The 18239-nt window shown below is 41.2% G+C and overlaps 1 non-coding gene across 1 annotated transcript; it reads left to right on the top strand.

Annotated features, from left to right (window-relative positions):
- Positions 1–11166: 11166 nt before the first annotated feature.
- On the top strand, positions 11167–11240 carry TRNAI-AAU (transfer RNA isoleucine (anticodon AAU)). Its single transcript has one exon. It is a non-coding gene; the product is annotated as a tRNA-Ile (tRNA).
- The last annotated feature ends 6999 nt before the right edge of the window (positions 11241–18239 follow it).

Below are 18239 nucleotides of genomic sequence, written 5' to 3'. Positions count from 1 at the left end.
ACCCCACACTTCGATTAATTTGCCTTTTTTTTTTTCTTTTTAAACAAGCTGTTTGCCCTTCCTTTCTTTTAAGGTAGGTCTTCCTAATGGAAAAACGACATTTTAAAACCAGAAATAAGAACGTCAAAGCAGATCACTCCGGCTCTCCCTAGGCAAATATTTCATACAAAAATAACTGGGGAAATAACCTTTCAGTCTTCAAAAATGTTTCAGTTGATCTTGACACAAATTTTGGGGCTGTCTCACCGCCTCCAGAGCTTCATTTCTTTTGCCTCATGTGCTGCTGACTGAAAAATAAATAAATAAATAAATAAATGGCCAGCTCTATTGCAAATGAAGCCATCCCGCCATGCCAGGAAAGCCCTTTTGCTGGCACCTGCTCCTTCAGGCACTGTGTTCTGTAGTGCTGGAGGTTCGTGAACAGCAGCGGTTTAAGCTGCCTGATCTCAGCCTCGTTCCCCGGTTGTCTTTGCTCCAACGGGGACCCGCTCCGCGCGGGAGGGACGGAGGCGCCCGCCCGGCTCCTGGGCAGCCGCAGGGGCTCCCGATCCCGTGTATGGGATGCCCGGGTCGAGCACGAGCCCTGCCTCATGGCCGGCAGCGCGGGGTGGCCTCATCCAAACCCTACCCGAGGAAGCCGATGGCTTTGAGTTAAATGTAGTATAGGGAGGTGCTGTGGGACACTAACATGATCCAAAAGAAGCCCTGGCTTAAGAAGCCTTGATGAGTGTTTTGCATGAGGGGTGAAACCTCGCAGCAGTTCGTTAGCATCTCTGCTTGTCTTAGAACAGGCCTCAGCTCACGCCTTTGGATATAGATACATATATAGAGAGGGAACTGCAGAAACAAGCCAGGTGACAGAGAAACTGGTTTGCTGCTAGCATTAAATGCTGTTTCACGATCAATTCCTCCGTTCCTAGGTGGTATCGTTACACCTCCTAGATACAGCTGCTAGATCGCATGGCATCTCGTCAGCTGCTTTTTTATAGGGAATAGGGGTGCCCCCTGTGTTCATGTTCTCCTTGAAGAGGTTCCTCTGTGTGTGCGGCATGGAGGAAGTGGGAAGAAAAGACAGAGATTTCCAAAATATTGACTATTTGCTTGTGCCCTTCTGATGCATCGTGTAAAGAGCAAGAGCTCTTTCCTCTCTTTCTTTGTGTTTTTTTACGGTTTTTCTACAAAGAATTAAAAAAAAAAGGCGGATGGGCAGATGTGCAGTTTAACTAAAGAATTAGAAAATGAAAACAGGTTTTCTCAAGTCTGATTATCTTCATTTTATTTGCATCATGAGATAGGCAAACCTTTTCAAAGAGAACTGCTTGGAATCAGGCTATGTGCATGGAAGTGGTGCTTTCAATAAATGTGTGCGGTTCGTGTGAGATGTAGAAACTTCTGGATTTATTTAGGAAAACATGGCTTTAAAAGGAGCTACTCAGAAGAAAGCAATTAAATGTAATTTAGAAAAAAAAATGCATATTGCGGCATAAATGATGGAACGCTATTGCAAAACGTATAGCTTTCTCTCCTGGATTTATTTTTTCTGGTTGGAACCTCTCCACTCTCCTGAACCTATCCCGAACAGAAATGGCTAATCTTATTGAAATGTGGGAATGTTTTTAGTGGGTTTGGGTGTGGGAAAATGCCTAAAAAAAAAAAGATAAATCCTTGCTGCTCAGATCAGACTTACTAAATTCTGCTCTGACTCAGAGTCTAGGAGGTAGGAAAAGGTGTATTTGAAGCTCATGATAGCCTTGGGCAGTCTTTTCTTCTCACTTGGCTCTGAAGTTGGCTTCAAGGTTGAAGTCCTGCCCTGAGTACCCTCAGTGGCATTTGGATGAGGTGCACATAAAAAGTGCTTACTACCTCAAGAGCATTTCTCCAGTAACTGGGGAGCTCCTCTGTATGTGCCGCATACCTGAAGCATTGGCAGATGCATCCGGAGGTCAAAAATCTTTTCTTTGGGTCAGATGTCCTTTTTCTCCTTTAGGTTTAAAGTACAACACTGTCCATCCATACGCAATTACACCAGCAAACAGAAGGAAAAAAAAAAAAACTAAAAAAGTGTAGATGCTTTTGTGAGGTTGACGGCGTAGTAGTTTGGGGGCAGTACAGAAATCGTCGTTTTTCTTGTTTCGATATTGAAGCTGTCCAAAAATGTATTAAGGTACCAAATGTAAAAGCAGAAATGTGTCAGCCTCGGCCTGCCACTCACTTCATCCCCACTAACTGGGGCAGCGGTCTGTAGACTTCAGGTTGTTGCGGTCAAAAATGCTTTTATTTCTATCTAAAGTTACCACCGATCCAGGGCCCTCTACCAACACCATCTCAGGGTACAAGTTCTTGGAAGCAGTAACAGCAGGATTGTTTCTCTTCCTGCTTGTATGATCATTTTAACCTTAATTATATCTGTTCATTTATTAAAATAAATAGTTTGGGAATTTAATAACTTTTAAATTCCAGCTGTTCAAACAGTCTTTTTATTTTCTTTGTATGCACTGTTTCATGGGCGATTCATTGTATCCATTTCCACCTTTTTTTTTTCCTTTTTTTTTTTTAACTGAGAAAGTGCAATGTATTTTCCAGATATCCCTGGGAATTACATGTAGAACCACCACTTGTTCAAAACACGGCTGTCGCTAAAGATGAATTTGGCCTCTTTTCTTTAAATGCACCAGTGACCTGTCTGAGGTGATGTTTTCCTCACTGATTTTTGATTCAGGTGAGGATTTACACACTACGCTTGAGGCTGCTGCCTTGCAGCGTACTATTGCCTCTTCCCTTTGGGAGCAACCTGCTTTTCCCTAAGCTCCTTCCTGGCTCCTGTCGCTTCTCCTACTGGTCCTTGTGCTCGTCCTTCGGCAGTGTTGGCTGGCGTCCGGGGATGACTCAGAGCATAAGCTGTAAAAACGGGCTTAGGAGCTGTTTGTGTTTGCAAACCTTCTTTTTTTATACATTGTTAACCCATGCTACAATAAGGTCAATTGAAGCCAAACAGGGTCTTAAAAATGGAATTTGGCTGTCTTTTGTAGTTTTGTATTATTTCTTGTTATCATGCCATATCACACATTCAACCAAGCAAACAGCTTTCCTCCATTCAGTGCTGCAGAGCACGTAAAGAGGCACAGTCCCTGATATAAGGAGATAACACAAAGGAAACCTCAATATCTTGCATCTACTAGGGAAACAGGTCACAAAAATATGAATGATTTACTTTAATATTTAAAGTTGGCAGTATATTTGTCTTAAAGTATAATCTGCTTTTCAAATGGATGTAGATCATTTTAAAGACCCACTTTAGTGTTACAATAGTGTAAAAAATCCGTTGTATAAATCAAAGCAGGGAGGGGGCTTGTCCATTTTAGAAGGAACTACACAGCTCTAATATGTTCAAGGAAGTCTATTGCTTTCGTGCCTGCTGACAGATTTAAATAAGTTGGAAAAGTGAGTATAAGGCCTACTCCAGCTAGATTTTACGTGGGTAAAGACCAGTTGCCTAGTTATGACCTGTAAAAAACATCTCTTTTCCTAAAGATGTCAAAGGCTTTATGATTCACCCCAAATCACTGGGGAAGTCCAAGTCTAAGTAGTGAAACAAACCCACAAGTTCCCCTTCCGCACTGTAAATGTTACTTGTGTCTCCTTTCTGAGGCAGAACGGAAATCTTCGTGGAGATGTGGTCGCTCTCTGGACCACGCACCAACCTCTGTCCCTCCTGGTTTGGTCTGTGTGATGTTCAGCTTCACACAGATGAGTTCTCCGCATGTTCTGAGCATGACATCCAGCTGCTTCTAGGATAATACAAGGTGCTCAGAGAGGAAAGTACACCGTTATTATGGAAGGAAATGTGCTGTCCGTGGGACATTCTTGTTGGAAGGAGGAAAGAACTAAAATCAATCTTAAGCTATAGCTGAACATTTGCTGGGTGTCTTGCCCAGCGTGCAAAAGAGGAGATGTCCCAACACCTTTCAGTTACGTTGGCTCTGCTGCATTTATGCACTCTGTGATCTAGGCAAGTCTGATTCACAATTCTCAAGGAATCGTAAAAGGCCACGCGGGGAAGATTAAAAGCAAGAAACGGAAAGAGGGAAAGGAAAAAGAAAAGCTTTCCTGACTTCTAGTGAGGGATGTCTAACACAAAAAAGAAAAAGCTGGCCCATCTTCAGAAATGTCTCGAAAGTCCAAATCCTGTTAGTACTTCATGAAAAACACTTCAGATGTTCTGTTGAGATACCGTTGAGTATGCGATGGGATTTTTTTTCTTTTTTTTAGATAATAAGAAGCAATGCATAGAATATAGAGGAACTAGAGTTCTGTGTTTTAGTTCATCACCCCCCATTCTTTACCATGGAACAGAAGTTCTTCTCTGTGTTTATGGAAATCTATTCCTATGGTAATGAGATTCATATTATGCGCTAGATCCATTAGCAGCACACTGAAATGCTTATAACAGGAGCTAAGTTATCCACATATCAAGACAGGCACAGGATTTGTCTGGAAAAGTTTAGAAAGTTGCCCCAAAAGCTTTCTGACAAAAGATTTCCTTTCCACTCAGACAAAAAAACAAACTAGAATAAAAATAACTGTCATACGCAGGTATGGCCAAAATTACTGATTCCCGTGGCAACCATGAATAGATGCATGAAAGCCCCTTATTCCTGGTGTTTGCAAAGCACTGCTCTAGGGCATCAAGAAGGTTTGTGGCTCCAAGAGCTGATGCTCCACCAAATACCACCCACATGCTACCACCACCAGGGAAGTCGGAGATAATGCGATGCTGTCTGCATCCCTTCCCCTCGCTGCTCTGCACACATCAGCCCTCGCCCAGGCCTCTCCAAACTGCAACATTGGAAATGTGCAAGCCATCTGCCACAACTCTGTTTGTTTTTGAGCTCGTACATAAGCCATTTCTTTGTGAATAGGTGCTTATCGGGTTCTTTTGTTATTATTTATACTTCGAGGTAGGTGCTGGGGAGTCCAAGACCACCAACACTGTCTTCGTCTGACCAGATGCTTACAGAATTATTTTCTATAAATAATTGAAGAAGTTTCTGAAAACTCGTGTTCCTATTTATATTTCAGTTGGATTTTTCGTTAGTTCTGGCTTGTGTATATATTGTTAAGCGTGTCAGTAAATAAGACTGGCAAAATATTGTAAATGTTCTATGACAATTAAAAGTGATAATAACTCTTCAAAGCAAAATATCTAGTTTATAAAAAACAGCACAAGATGGAGATTATGAGTCACTATAAATATATGCTGGTAAGAACCAATGCTTTTAGCAAGTGTTTTGAAATGTGTCAAGTGCTACTAAATAGCACTTTTCTTTCCCTGTGACCGTCTGCGATTGCCATCATTGATGTATGGGAGACAGAAGGATAGTGTGGGTGCTTTTGCTTTTTAACCTCTTCTAAAGAGGGGGCCCTTATATTCCTTTGACTTACCTCACTTTTGTATTTGGTCTGATCTCCTCTCATAAAGAACTCGATAGCCAGAAATCTAATCCCCAGAATTTTCTTCCCAAGCACTGCTCAAAAACCAAAATATATCTTTCTCTTCACAGTATTGTCTCAGAGGAGCACAGCTGCTTCTCTGAGTGGTTGGATAGCAAGGTGGTCTGAAGCATACTTCCTTTGTGCATGCATATGTGCAGATGTATGTAAAATATAGTTCAGGAATTATCCTGAACAGAGTAGAAAAATAAATATGCTACTCTCACACAATAGAAAATCACCTTAACTATTTGATAACCTGAAGTATTTGCTTAATAGAAGAGTCTCTCGTCTCCCCCGAAGTTTGCAGGTTTGTGTTTATGGAGAGAAGATGCAAAATCAAAGAATAATAGAGTAATTTGGGGTTGGAAGGAGGTCATCCTGGCCGAAACCCACTGAAAGCAGGGCCAGTTTTGAAGCTGGTTTGGTTTTGCTTGTGGCATCAACCAGTTACATTTCACATGTTTCCAGGGATGGAGAATCCTCAGCCTCCCTGAGCATGAAGTACAATGTCTTCCCAAGCGTCCATATTTTCCATGGGAATCTCCATGGCTTGCTTAGTATTTCTGCAGTGAATCTCATGGCTTGGATCCAGTTCCATTTCTGGAAATAGGTGATTCAGCTCCTTAAACAACTAACATAGATCAGACTTTTGAGAAGGTTTCAGAGCAAGGGAATGTATGAGACACGCCAGAGCTTACAAACAGTCATACAGATGCGAAGGCAGTAGACATAACCTGTAAGCTTAAATACCGCAGATATCGGGCAGATACTAGAAAACAGAATCACAGAATCATTAAGGTTGGAAAGGACCTTTGGAAATCATCTAGTCCAACCCCTCTGCACACGCAAAATACCTTACAAAAAGTCAGTGGCACTTTAAAAGCTGTGTTGTTTTTAAAAATACTCAGTCTGTTTGGGGCCCACTTGCCAGGAATATCATAGTAAATGAACTTTAAAAAAAAATGGTTGCAAAGAGCAAATTATTCACAAGAAGTGAATAGGGGTATAGTGACATAACACAGTTATCCAAACTCCAGCACATCTCTCCATAAATCCCTAGTAGCATGGTGTAGCATGTTTTATCTAGCTCCTAGGGGGCTTCCATGCATGAGCATACATTATGGTAAAGAGTTGGATTTAATATCACATCCATAAAGATACATGTAAACTTGCAAAAACTGATGATATTTATGTAATACCAAAGCCCTGCTGTTCTTTCTTCTTTTACAAACAGACAGAAGAACTGATCCCAGAAAGAGAAACGATCAAAACCAGCAAATTTTCAGCATGTGTTTTGCCAGGGGCTCTGCACATTACAATTTCAGTTGTGTTTCTTTAATCCCAATCTATACAATGTTCTGCTTCGCGAGCCAAAATCAGACTGAGGATAGAGTTAAGGGGAGAGATCAGCAAAAGCAGAAAAATATGCTGGGGGAGACGTATAAGGGTGCCTGTTTTAAAACTCTGAGCTATTCTCATAATAAGGACCTCATAATTAATAAATGTTTCATGAACAGCTTTTCTATGCATTTGTATTTATTACCAGGTAAAATTCCCCACCACAACCTCAGCTCTGCCCATGCTATTTCTGGCATTTCCTTTGCGTAAGAGACAGCAATGCTGGGACCAGTCTGGGGTATATGCACTCTCAGTGAGTTATGTATGTGCTCTTTGGCAAGCTGGCTCCTCAAATTAGAATTTAAGCTGTGCGTTTTCTCAGGCTCACTCTTCTACCCAGCAAGCAGTTTGACATCGGTTGGAGGATAACTTCATTATCTACTTCTCTTTCAAATTTGGTTGAAATCGAACACAAAGTGCATGTGATTAAGCTGGGTGGACAGACTCATAGACAGCACAATTTTACAAGTCTCATTTCCTTAGGAAACCATGCAAAAAAAATCAAATTTTGTCAGTTTCTGGGCTTACTAGAAGAAATCTAGCCAAATGTGTTCAGCTGCAGGGATGCAGGATGTAGAAAAAAAAGTGGTCTTATTTAAAATGGTCTGGACAGTTATAATGCTGATGCTGTGAATGTCTGTTTGCACAGTGATGACTCTCTTTTAATTTTTGATTTCCCTGCCTGTTGAATCAGAGGACTGCAAATGGAGTGGTTCAAGAAAGTGACAGCCAGGAAATTAATACTTTTAGGAAGGTTGAAACCCTATGTAGTGTCTGGATTTGTTTGTTTGTTGGGTTTGTGTGTGTGTGTGTTTGTTTTCTGAAATGATGGGGCCTCTATGAGTAAAGTGAACTCCTTCTTACCGAGAAGATTACCTTTCTTGTTCAGGAAAGGTTTAATGCAAGGCAACACAGTTCAGGCAGGAAGAAGTCTAAAGCTTGTTCATAGATGTAATGATAGTCTAGACCAGGGAAGCTGGGTCCTCCCAGAGCCTGGATGTCTGTGTGCAGAATCGCTAAGGTTGCAGCTTCTTGGAAGCTTCATGAAGCTTCCACTTTTCCCCAGGCCAAAAAGTTGGAGAAGTTTCAAAAAGGCAGCACGTCTCTAAAACTGAAGATCATTTCGTTATAGTGAAGTTCACTGTTTTATGCTCTTTTGCTATGTCCTATAAAACAAGTCATAGAATCATAGAATCATAGAATCACAGGATGGTTGAGCTTGGAAGGGACCTCTAGAGGTCATCTAGTCCAACCCCCCTGCACACACAGGGTCACCTAGAGCACGTGGCACAGGACTGCGTCCAAGCGGGTTTTGAAGATCTCCAGAGAAGGAGACTCCACAACCTCTCTGGGCAGCCTGTTCCAGGGCTCTGCCACCCTCACTGTCAAGAAATTTTTTCTTAAGTTTTTTTTTAAGAAATTTTTTTAAGAAATTTTTGCTTCAGTTTCTGGCCGTTTCCTCTAGTTCTGTCAGTGGCCACCACTGAAAAGAGACCAGCACCATCCTCCTCACTCCCTCCCTTGAGGTACTTACACACACTGATTAGATCCCCTCTCAGCCTTCTCTTCTCCAGGCTGAACAGGCCCAGCTCCCTCAGTCTCTCCTCATAGGGCAGATGTTCCAGGCCCCTGATCATCCTTGTAGCCCTGCGCTGGACTCTCTCCAGCAGCTCCACATCCCTCTTGTACTGTGGGGCCCAGAACTGGACACAATACTCCAGATGCGGCCTCACCAGGGCTGAGTAGAGGGGCAGGATCACCTCCCTCGACCTGCTGGAGACGCTCTTCTTAATGCACCCCAGGATCCCATTGGCCTTCTTGGCCACGAGGGCACACTGCTGCCTCATGGTCAACTTGTTGTCCACCATGACACCCACGTCCTTCTCTGCAGAGCTGCTCTCCAGAAGGTCAGTCCCCAGCCTGTACTGGTGTCTGGGGTTAGTCTTCCCTAAGTGCAAGACCTTGCACTTGTCTCTGTTGAATTGAAGTCAGTTGTGGGGCTGCTGCTGTTTCTTTACTGGCTTGTAAAACTTTATTACTTTTCCCAAATTCGCAAGATCACTGTTTACTAGACTTCTTGTTACTGTTTCCCAAATGACACCAACTACCAATAGGGAAGATTTACCTTAGGAACTAATATTTGTTTTGATTGAAGTTTTGATTTGATGGCTTGATTTGATTAGGTGACAAAGGTGCTGTTAGCATCAAAATCAGGGTAGTTTAACTGCATACAAAGAAATCAGTGGCATCCATAAGGGCAGTGCCTATGATTCACTTGTGCTTCTGTCTATTGCTCTTATAATCCACTGACTACAAGCTAGAGGAAGCCAGCTAAAACAGGTTGTATGTTTCCAAGGAGAAAATAATTATGAAGCTGATTACCCAAGGGCTGCTAGGGTTGTTCATGACTGTTGGAGCCTTAGGTGAAGTGCCAAACCCAACCTAACATGAGCACAGGTTTAATATAGGTTAATCCTGTGATTACTGAGGAGCCTGAGTGGTGCCAGGTGCAGGCCAGCTGATTTCCTTAAGTCTGGCTAACGAAGGGCAAGTTTTCAGAGTATCCAGATGGGATTAGTCCTGGGTTTGCTAGTGCCAACATGATGCTGGGAAGCAGAAGCAGGAAACTCACTGCTGGGTAAGGTAAGACACAACTGTTGTCTCCTTCAGATCAGGCAGTCAATGAGCAGTGGCCTGTGTTGGCTGAAAAGGAGTGCAGAAACAAGATAGCTTGACACAGACTAGAGGCTGATGCTGAAGATGGCCTTGCTTTTAATGCCCAGTATGATCCAAAGCAGATATTTGTTTAATCTGTCAAGTGTATTTATTTGGAGGGGTGAAGGGAAGGAGTACTCCTAGTAGCAGGAGGCTAGCTTTCCAAGGGCAATAGTTTTGGATGTAGCAGTGTATTTGCTGATGTTTATGTCACCTAAACTTTCTCCAGATTCTTCCTTATAGAGCAGCAGTGTCACCTTTTTGAAAACAATCTTTGCTGCAGTCTGTCCCAAAAGTGTGAATGTGAACTGAAATGTGGTGTCAGAACAGCAGAGATGGGAAAAGTACAGGTTCTTTTTTCCGACCTTTTTTGGCTCTTCTGTGCTAAACTGGGCTCACTTTGACTCCCTCAGCATCTTCCTTTTGGAGTTATCTATGCGTATATTTGAATTGCTGCTCCTGCAGCCCGAAACTCTTAAGCTGTTGCAGTGAAAAGTCAACTGCTTATTCAGCAAGGATGGCAGGTTTTAAAGAGCTACCTTATTTTCCAGTAGTCAACACCTTAGCTGCAGCTGCCTGTCTCCTGGACGTGATGGATGGACGCAGCAAATATGTTTATGAAATGAATGGTTTCATTCTTTCCAATGTGGGTGGAAATGATGGATACACTTCATTAAACTTTTAAATTTCCCAGTCTTTTTTTTTTTTTTTTACAGTGTGATTCCAGCTAAAATGTCATGAAAACTCTGCTTACCAAGAAGACTACTGGTAGCTGTTAATGTCTTTCTCCCCATAATACTTCAGAGACTGATAAACTGGGTGTAATGATCAACCAGAACTAAGATGCAGCTTAAATAGCAAGTAAAATCACTTCAGAATGGGTTAGGAGAGGACAGAAGGAACATGTATATGTAAATGAAAGTTCAGGGGGATTGTAAGACTCCTAAAATTGGGTGTGGGTCAGGACATACCATATTTAAGACTCTTACTAGTTACAAGAGTTACTGGGTGGCTGAACAATCTTTGGTCCTAAATCGATGATCTTGATAAGAATGTGTAGTGTGCAATAAAGGGATAAAAGCAACTGGAACATTTGATTGAATGTGAAATGTTAGAATTTTCTTTTGCATTACACCCATAATTAGAAAAATTAATTTTTTTTTAACAGTAAAATCTGCTTTATGCAGAATAAGTACCCAGCTAGCCAGAACGAGGAATGGGGGTGCAGCAGGTCGGTCAAGTTCAAACCAAGGAGCACTGAGTAGGTCAGCGCTCTTATTCCCACTGATGCCTGGCGCACAGGAAGAGGGATATGCACATGGGGCACACAGCTGCTTATGATGCTTTTGTCCTGCTGTTAAAATAGCAACAGGTATGTTATTTTGGGCACATCTTAGGAAGTGCATGGACAGAACTCTGTATGTCTTACTAAAGAATTAACTTCTATTTCTAGTGTTCCCAGAAGTGCTTCAGATAACATCTCAGTGAATAGAATTTTACACCCAGTAGCTCCTTGGGAGGTGGTGAAAGATGCCACAAGAAGGAAAATCCCAAGGGGTGGGCCGGTTAGCTCAGTTGGTTAGAGCGTGGTGCTAATAACGCCAAGGTCGCGGGTTCGATCCCCGTACGGGCCATGTGTTTTTTCCCGGGCTGCCTGAGGAGGAGTGTTCCCTCTTCCTGAGGAACAGTGTTTCCAGCAGGTTGAGGGAAGTGCTTGAAGAGTGTTTCCAGCAGGTTGAGGGAAGTGGTTGATCCTCCCCCTCTGCTCGGCCCTGGAGAGGCTGCCTCTGCAGCACTAGCTGCAGCTCCGGGCTCCCCAGTACAATAGAGGAACATCCAGTCTCTTGGAGAGAGTCCAGCTCCAACACAGGGCCACAAAGACATTGAGAGGAGCCCTGAGCATCTCCCTTGTGAGGAGAGGCTGAGGGAGCTGGACCTGTTCAGACTGGAGAAGAGGACTGTGAGGGGGACATCTTATCTGTGTGTACAAATATCTAAAGGGAGGGTGTCAGGGGAATGGGACCAAACCACTTTCAGTGGCCACGAACTGAAACACTGAAAGTTCCGCCTGAATATAAGGGAAACATCTGTGCAGTAATGAAACTCATGGAAATGTGAATACCAGTATGTAACTGCGTTTCTTCCAGAAGAAAGCATGAGAAGTCTTGGGGTAGAGTCTCTGCTGTCCAGTGGCTCCATGGATTTGGACAGCTAACATCCACCTGCTGAATTACTACAAGAGTTTTTGTTGCGATTTGATAATTATCAGAATTGTCTCACCTGGTTATCATCTTTTAGCTCTTGAGTGTAGTGGGGCAAACAGATATTAGCCATGTTTTTAATTTTTAAGTTCTAGATGCCTTAAATTACAGGAGCTTTGCCTGGCAGTTCTTTTATCTGCTTCTTACCATTGCCTTTTTGTGGCAGTGCTTAGCAGCCCCTGGAGTAGAGCCCTATTGAGTTGGCTCCTCTGTGAACACACAACGTGAAGACCCTGTTGATCACTTGGTCTGTTCCAGAAATTAGAGAAGCTTTTGCATTGGCACAGCAAGAAGTTATTGGCAGCTAGATGATGACAACTAACAGCAAAATCTAGGCTTTGGGTTAGGATAGAGACTCTCGAGTTAGAAATCCATCTTGATCATGGTCTGATTCAGCAGTAGAATTAAGAGCAGTGCCTGAAGGACTGTTTTCCCTGAGCAACTCTGGGCACAGCCCAAGGCAAGGGTGCCCAGGGCTGCCTGCATCCCGCTTCCACTCCCCTCCTGCCCTTGAATTCTGTTGCAGAGAATATTGATGGCTCCTGTGGTTCATCTCCATCCTCTGGGATGCCCTTGTCCCTGCACGCTGGGGGAATCTGTTCAGAGCTGGCTCAAGGTGAAGGGAAAAGGGGCAGCTGCTCCACTGCTGACGCAAAGGTGAGTTTGGCACAGCTAGGCTGAGGGGAGAGAAGAAACCCAGGACTTAGGATCTCTGCCTGGCCCCCGTCATTAGAACAAGAGTATTTGGCTTCCTGGGTTGTCCAGAGACAGATTTCTGTAGGCAGGATGGCATATGGGGTTTTTAAATCTCTGATATTGTTCAGTCCTCCTGAATATCAGCTGGCTTATTCTGCAGCCTGAAATTCATGTGGATAACCTATCCTGTTGAACTTGTTTTGCTGTCCTTCCAGCTGAAAGGTGAAGGACCCGTCTACTCCTTTGACACATATTAGACCTTTCTGATAACCTCCAAAACAAGTTGTCTTGGACCAAACCATTTAGCAGAGGAACATGTATTTCACCAAAAAATAAGCGTGTTCCTCTGCAGGATGTTCTGGGTATTAGGTCTGATGGGAAACATGCTGTGCTGTGAGCACAAAAGCAAACTTCATTCTCCCTTTGCTGCCCTGACATTCTTCAGCTTCTTTTCCACATTCTTTTTTCTGTTTGTTCAGACAAATCTTGAAATGATGGAAGGATGCCTGCAGCCTCCTGGGTAAACTGGTGCTGCTGGCAGTTCAGCCAAACACTCTTGCTATAGCTTAAAGCTCCACCAGCTATCCAGAGAATTCAAACTTCTGTAGACTACAGCCCAAGCAGACGGCGTGTAAATGTTTAGTCTGAGGTATTTTATTATCTTGTTTCTCTTTTATTTGACAACTAACATTTAACCTGTCCTCCCTGATTTTTTTTTTTATCATGCAATGCTTGAAAAATATAGTGAAGTCAATTTACTGAGCCAGTCCCCCTAGTCTTGGTGAAAGCATAAAAAAATCTTTGGGTAAAGTCCATTGCTGTGGACTCTGCTTCTGTGAAATCCATGGTTTATGTACAGAGATGCTTCTCAGGCAGAATATTTTCAGAAAAGTGTGTTTTTTGGGGTTTTGTTTTTTTGGGTTTTGTTTTTTTTTTTAATTGATGAGAATTTTTGTCTATTCAGACAAGAGAAAACCCCCTTCCACAAAATGTTGGTGGGGTTTTGGTGAACCAGACAATGTACCCAGATGTAGATCATATTAAAAGCTTCCAAATTTCATTTTTAATCATAGCTTTTGGTTATTACTTTTTACAATACATATTAATTTGACTTTGATCACACTACCGATGATTAGATATTCACCTCTGAGTAGCCGAAGATTTCAAGTAATGGAATAGATCCCTCTTGGAAGGAGGTTGCAAGCTGTCAATATAAGATGCAGCTTTTTGGTGAAGTATTTCCTGTCTCTTCTGGCTGGAAGTTTTGCTTGCAGTGAGATGGCTTGAAAGGAAGATTTCTTTGTTATTTATCGCAGAGATGTGTGGGTGCTATTTTTTTGTCTTACTAGGTGACCTAATGATGTCTATCCTAAAATATTTTTTTAAAAAGATTGCTTTCAGACATTTTTTGATCAAATCCAGCTGAATTAGTGGGCCAGCAGTCATCCCATATAGTTGGTGCCATTAGTTTTGTTCAGATGACATCAGTGTTCAGTTTGCAACACAGGATGCAAAGGATTCAAGATGTAGTAAAGAGTCCTAGCAATATAAGTTAGCATGTGGAGTTGCTATTTAGGGTTTTCCCTCATTTAAGGTAGATTAACTCAATGGCAATATAGTACCCAGCCATGCACATAACAGGGGCCCAGGGAGCAAAACCTTTTTTTTTTTTTTTTTTTTTTCTATTTTCAGCTATGCTGAAGTCTGTCTTCTATGGCTGTGCTGATTAATAGTACCAAAATAATACTGAATATTTTTCTAGTTCAGTAGCCCTGTCTTTGCAGACCCTGTCATGCTTCAGCTTCAGTCAAAAGACTTTAGCTTTTTGATTTAAACTTTTAAATATACATTCAGATAATTTTCAAAAAGAGGAAAGAGAGCACCTTCAGCAATGCAGGTTGCTCTAATACTTCCAATCGTTTATTCAGCAGTGACTTTGGGAATGGGAACCCCACAGTTTGAATCACTTACAGCCTTTCTCCTGTTTTTCATTCACTCTGAGGATTTAACAAATGCCTCAGTATTGTTGTTTTATAAGTCTGTATTTTATAAATCTGTATTTTATAAGTCTGGGCAGCACTGTGAGAAGGAAGTACAATGGGGTCTTATAACAGGATGGAAAATATTTTAAATTTCAACAAAGGTGGATGACTTCTGTCCAGCATAACTTCCCTACAGTACCAATTCCATTTTTTATTTAATACTTCAAGTAGTAATTCATTTTTGCTTGGTAACTATTTTAAGAACATTAACTTTTTACTTTCAAGTTTACAAAGCTAGTTTTATCTAGTCTCTCTACACCTCTGATACTCTAAACCTTACTCATCTCATCACTGTGCAGAGCTGTCACCCTTAACTTGGCAGAAACACATATGTTTTGTGAAACTGGGCAAATTAGGAAAATCCACAAGCAAAGTCCTGCTCTGTTGAAAGAGAAGTCTGTTCAGGTCTGTTGCCATGCCACATGAGGCAAGAGTATGATGCACATTCCTAAAACGGATGCTAAAGCTGTTTTCGTTACTCCTATTAATCAAATTCATGCTTTTGGGTACTACTGTGAAGATGGATAACATTATTTTAGTGTTAGTTAAGTATTGATCCCAATGCCTATTAAAAACAATGGGTTCAGGTTCTCCATGTGGTCTCCAAGAGGAAAAGACTTGGAAAACATCTGAAATTAGTTAAAATTATAAAAATGAATTTGAAAATATTTTCTTATAGACCTGTGCAAGCATTTCAGAACATTTTTGTGACTTTTCATTGAAGATTTAAATTAAAATGCTTAATACAAAAACAATCTAGATATTTTTCTACAATACACAGCACATGGACAAAATGTCCTGTAAAGCAATACCTTTCTGGTCCTTCCTCTTTATTCATACAGAAGTTCCAAAAATTGGATAAATTTTTTCCTTTTAATTCTAATGGCATTCTATATGATCTGAAAGTTAGGATATATGGCTATACATCTGGAAACTTCTTTCTACTTATCTCCAACATCTTGGTACAAATGATACTAACAGGCGACTAACCAAGGAAATTATGATGCTTGGACTGTGCCTTTGAAAAGGATGTTTTGAGTGATGCATGGTTGCAATTTTCCAGATTGCATTCAGATGTCAGAACTGGCAGTTGCTTCCCGAAGCAGCAGGTGTTCAAGTTGACAGACTTGATGGTAATAATAACCAACAGAAAATTGCAGGCGGAATTCCATATAGCATAATATTCATGTTTGGCTACATGTAGAGTCATTAGAGAAAGTTTTATGTGAGCCACAGACTGATCATAAGAGAGACTGGGTTCAGTCACTGAATACATCTATTTTAGGTTTCTTTCTGACTCTTGGGAAAGATGCTTATCCCATGGCTGTTCTGCGTGAGCACCTCTCTAAGGATCCCTGAGACAAATATCTGTCCTAGTCCCTATAATTGTCTTTTTGTAAACTAAAATTAAGAAAGAGAGCAGTAATACATGAACTGTGTCCCCAAAAAAGCTTGGGATGTAGTCATGGATACTGGAGGGAAATTTATGCTTTGATATGTTCTTAACCAGAGTAGGGCTCCATCAGGGCTTTCAAAAACTGCTGTGAATATGACAGTTCACACAGAAAAGTGATGGGACATTTTAACAAGGATCAACACAATATTTCAGCACTAACTTGGCAGAACAACCAGAGAAGAAGCATGGAAAAAAATCAAAGGGTCTGTTTTTAAGACCTGTCTCTTTTCAGAATGTAGAAAAGATTCAGCACTTATTCTAAACTCCTGGATGATCCTTCTGACAGACCTGTCCTCCTATCCTAACACGTACACACTCACTTAAAACATATATTGTTGAAATGTCTTCCAAGACAATACTAACCTAAAATAAAGTTGATCCAAAGAAAATGTGCTTGCAGGCCAAAATGCCTGTTGTTCCCTCACTTCAAATATTGACATTTGTCTGGGTGCTTCTCAGTGTTTAAGTTGTCCGCAGACCAATATAACTGAGGCTACCTTGCCAAGAAATAGGACTTCTCTCAGTTGGAAATTTCATAATCATTACCACTTTAGTGTACCCTTTATGTCTCATTTCATTTCTGTTGTAATCAATCAATGTAACTTGAAAATCAATATACCTTGTTTCCTGAATGTCGCTCAACTATCTGCCTTCACAAGAGCACTAAGTTCACCGTTTTTCTATATATTTCACTTGATATTTGTATATGCATTGCCAGATGAATAAAGTTCAAGCATATGTTCCCTGGCCTTTTACCTTTTGTCTTTAAATCATTCATTGCTTGGGTGCTTGGTTTTCAGAGAAATCTATTAGATGAAGTATCATGCACACTTACAGATCTGTATTCACACAGAAAGTAGACAGTCTTATTCTTAAAATGGCTAAAGGACCTTGGAAGAAGATAAAGTCTCCTGGAGACTTCTTAATCTGTCATTATCGTATTGTAATGTTTAGTCTATAATTACTGTCGTTTTGTTGTGTCTCAAGGAGCATCTTAATGGCACAGGAGAATTGAGATGGCAAGGAAAGATCTGATTAGATGCTCGAAAAAGGAATTCACAGTGAAGGAGATGAACACTGGAGTATTATGACCAGAAATGTAGTGAAAATCTTCACTTTGGAGATATTCTGAGTTTAGCCGTATATGATCTTGAGCAACCTGCTCGAATTTCAAAGATGGAACTGGTTTGAATATGTGCTAGATGACCTCTGGAGATCCCTTACAACTTAAATTATTTTCAGATTCTGTGAATATTCTGTTCTTTTGTCAGTAGATTATAAAGTATCAGCATATGAAGGCTTATAAAATCTGAAATTTCAAAGAATAGATAGCAATAAAATTATAATAGTAATATTTTTCCTCAAAAATGTCCTTTAGTGACACACAGTATTCCATCATTTTACCATAGACCGAATTCACTGCCACTTTTATCACAAAGCTGACTACTGTCCCTTTGCTAAGGGACAGCTAAGGTTATTCATAACTTTTTTCCTTCATGAAAATAAAGCACCAGTGTCGGCCTTCCACTGTAGTTTCACCAGCACTTTGCCAATAAAAATAACATAGAAGATGGAAATCCTAATGGATAATTCATTCCACCTCCCAGCAATGGAAGAACATTCCCTACTGCATACTGCAAGCGCTTTTCCTTGTCTCGTATTAAATGTTCAAAATGACAAGGCTTCCACCACTACATTTGTCAAGCTAATTATTCAACAGTGGAGAGAGCTCAACCTCATAAAGTATTCTGTAATGCCAGCCTAAGTGTTCTCCTTTTATCTTCTTTTCTGTTACTGCTAATTCTAACACACCATATTGAAATACCTCTCCACCTTCTTGATGCTTAAATATTTCTGCCCTGTGCAATTTATGTGAAGAACCATGGCTTGTCTCAGCCTTTCAACAGCTTAGATGCAATCACTTTCATTTTCCCTGGGATATTGGTCTTCTCAGTCATTTTTTGCTTCTCTGAAGTCTTTTTGATCATTGGGCATGTGGAACTGAGCACAGCCTTCAAAGCCATGCGTATCCAAGCCAAGAATTTAGGCTATTGTTTCCTTGCTCGGCGATGAGGTAGCTCTGCAAAAACAGGACAAGGCTGTGTTTAACTTTCATGAATTTATATTACATCTCAGCTGTGGAAATTTACCCATCAGAGCTCCTTCAGGATTACTGTT

Source organism: Tinamus guttatus, unplaced genomic scaffold (assembly GCF_059628265.1).
Source record: "Tinamus guttatus ecotype Peru unplaced genomic scaffold, ASM5962826v1 Tinamus_guttatus_pri_ptg000035l, whole genome shotgun sequence".
NCBI lineage: Eukaryota > Metazoa > Chordata > Aves > Tinamiformes > Tinamidae > Tinamus > Tinamus guttatus.
The sequence above is the reverse complement of the archived record's forward strand: the minus strand, read 5'-3'. Positions and strand labels throughout refer to the sequence as shown.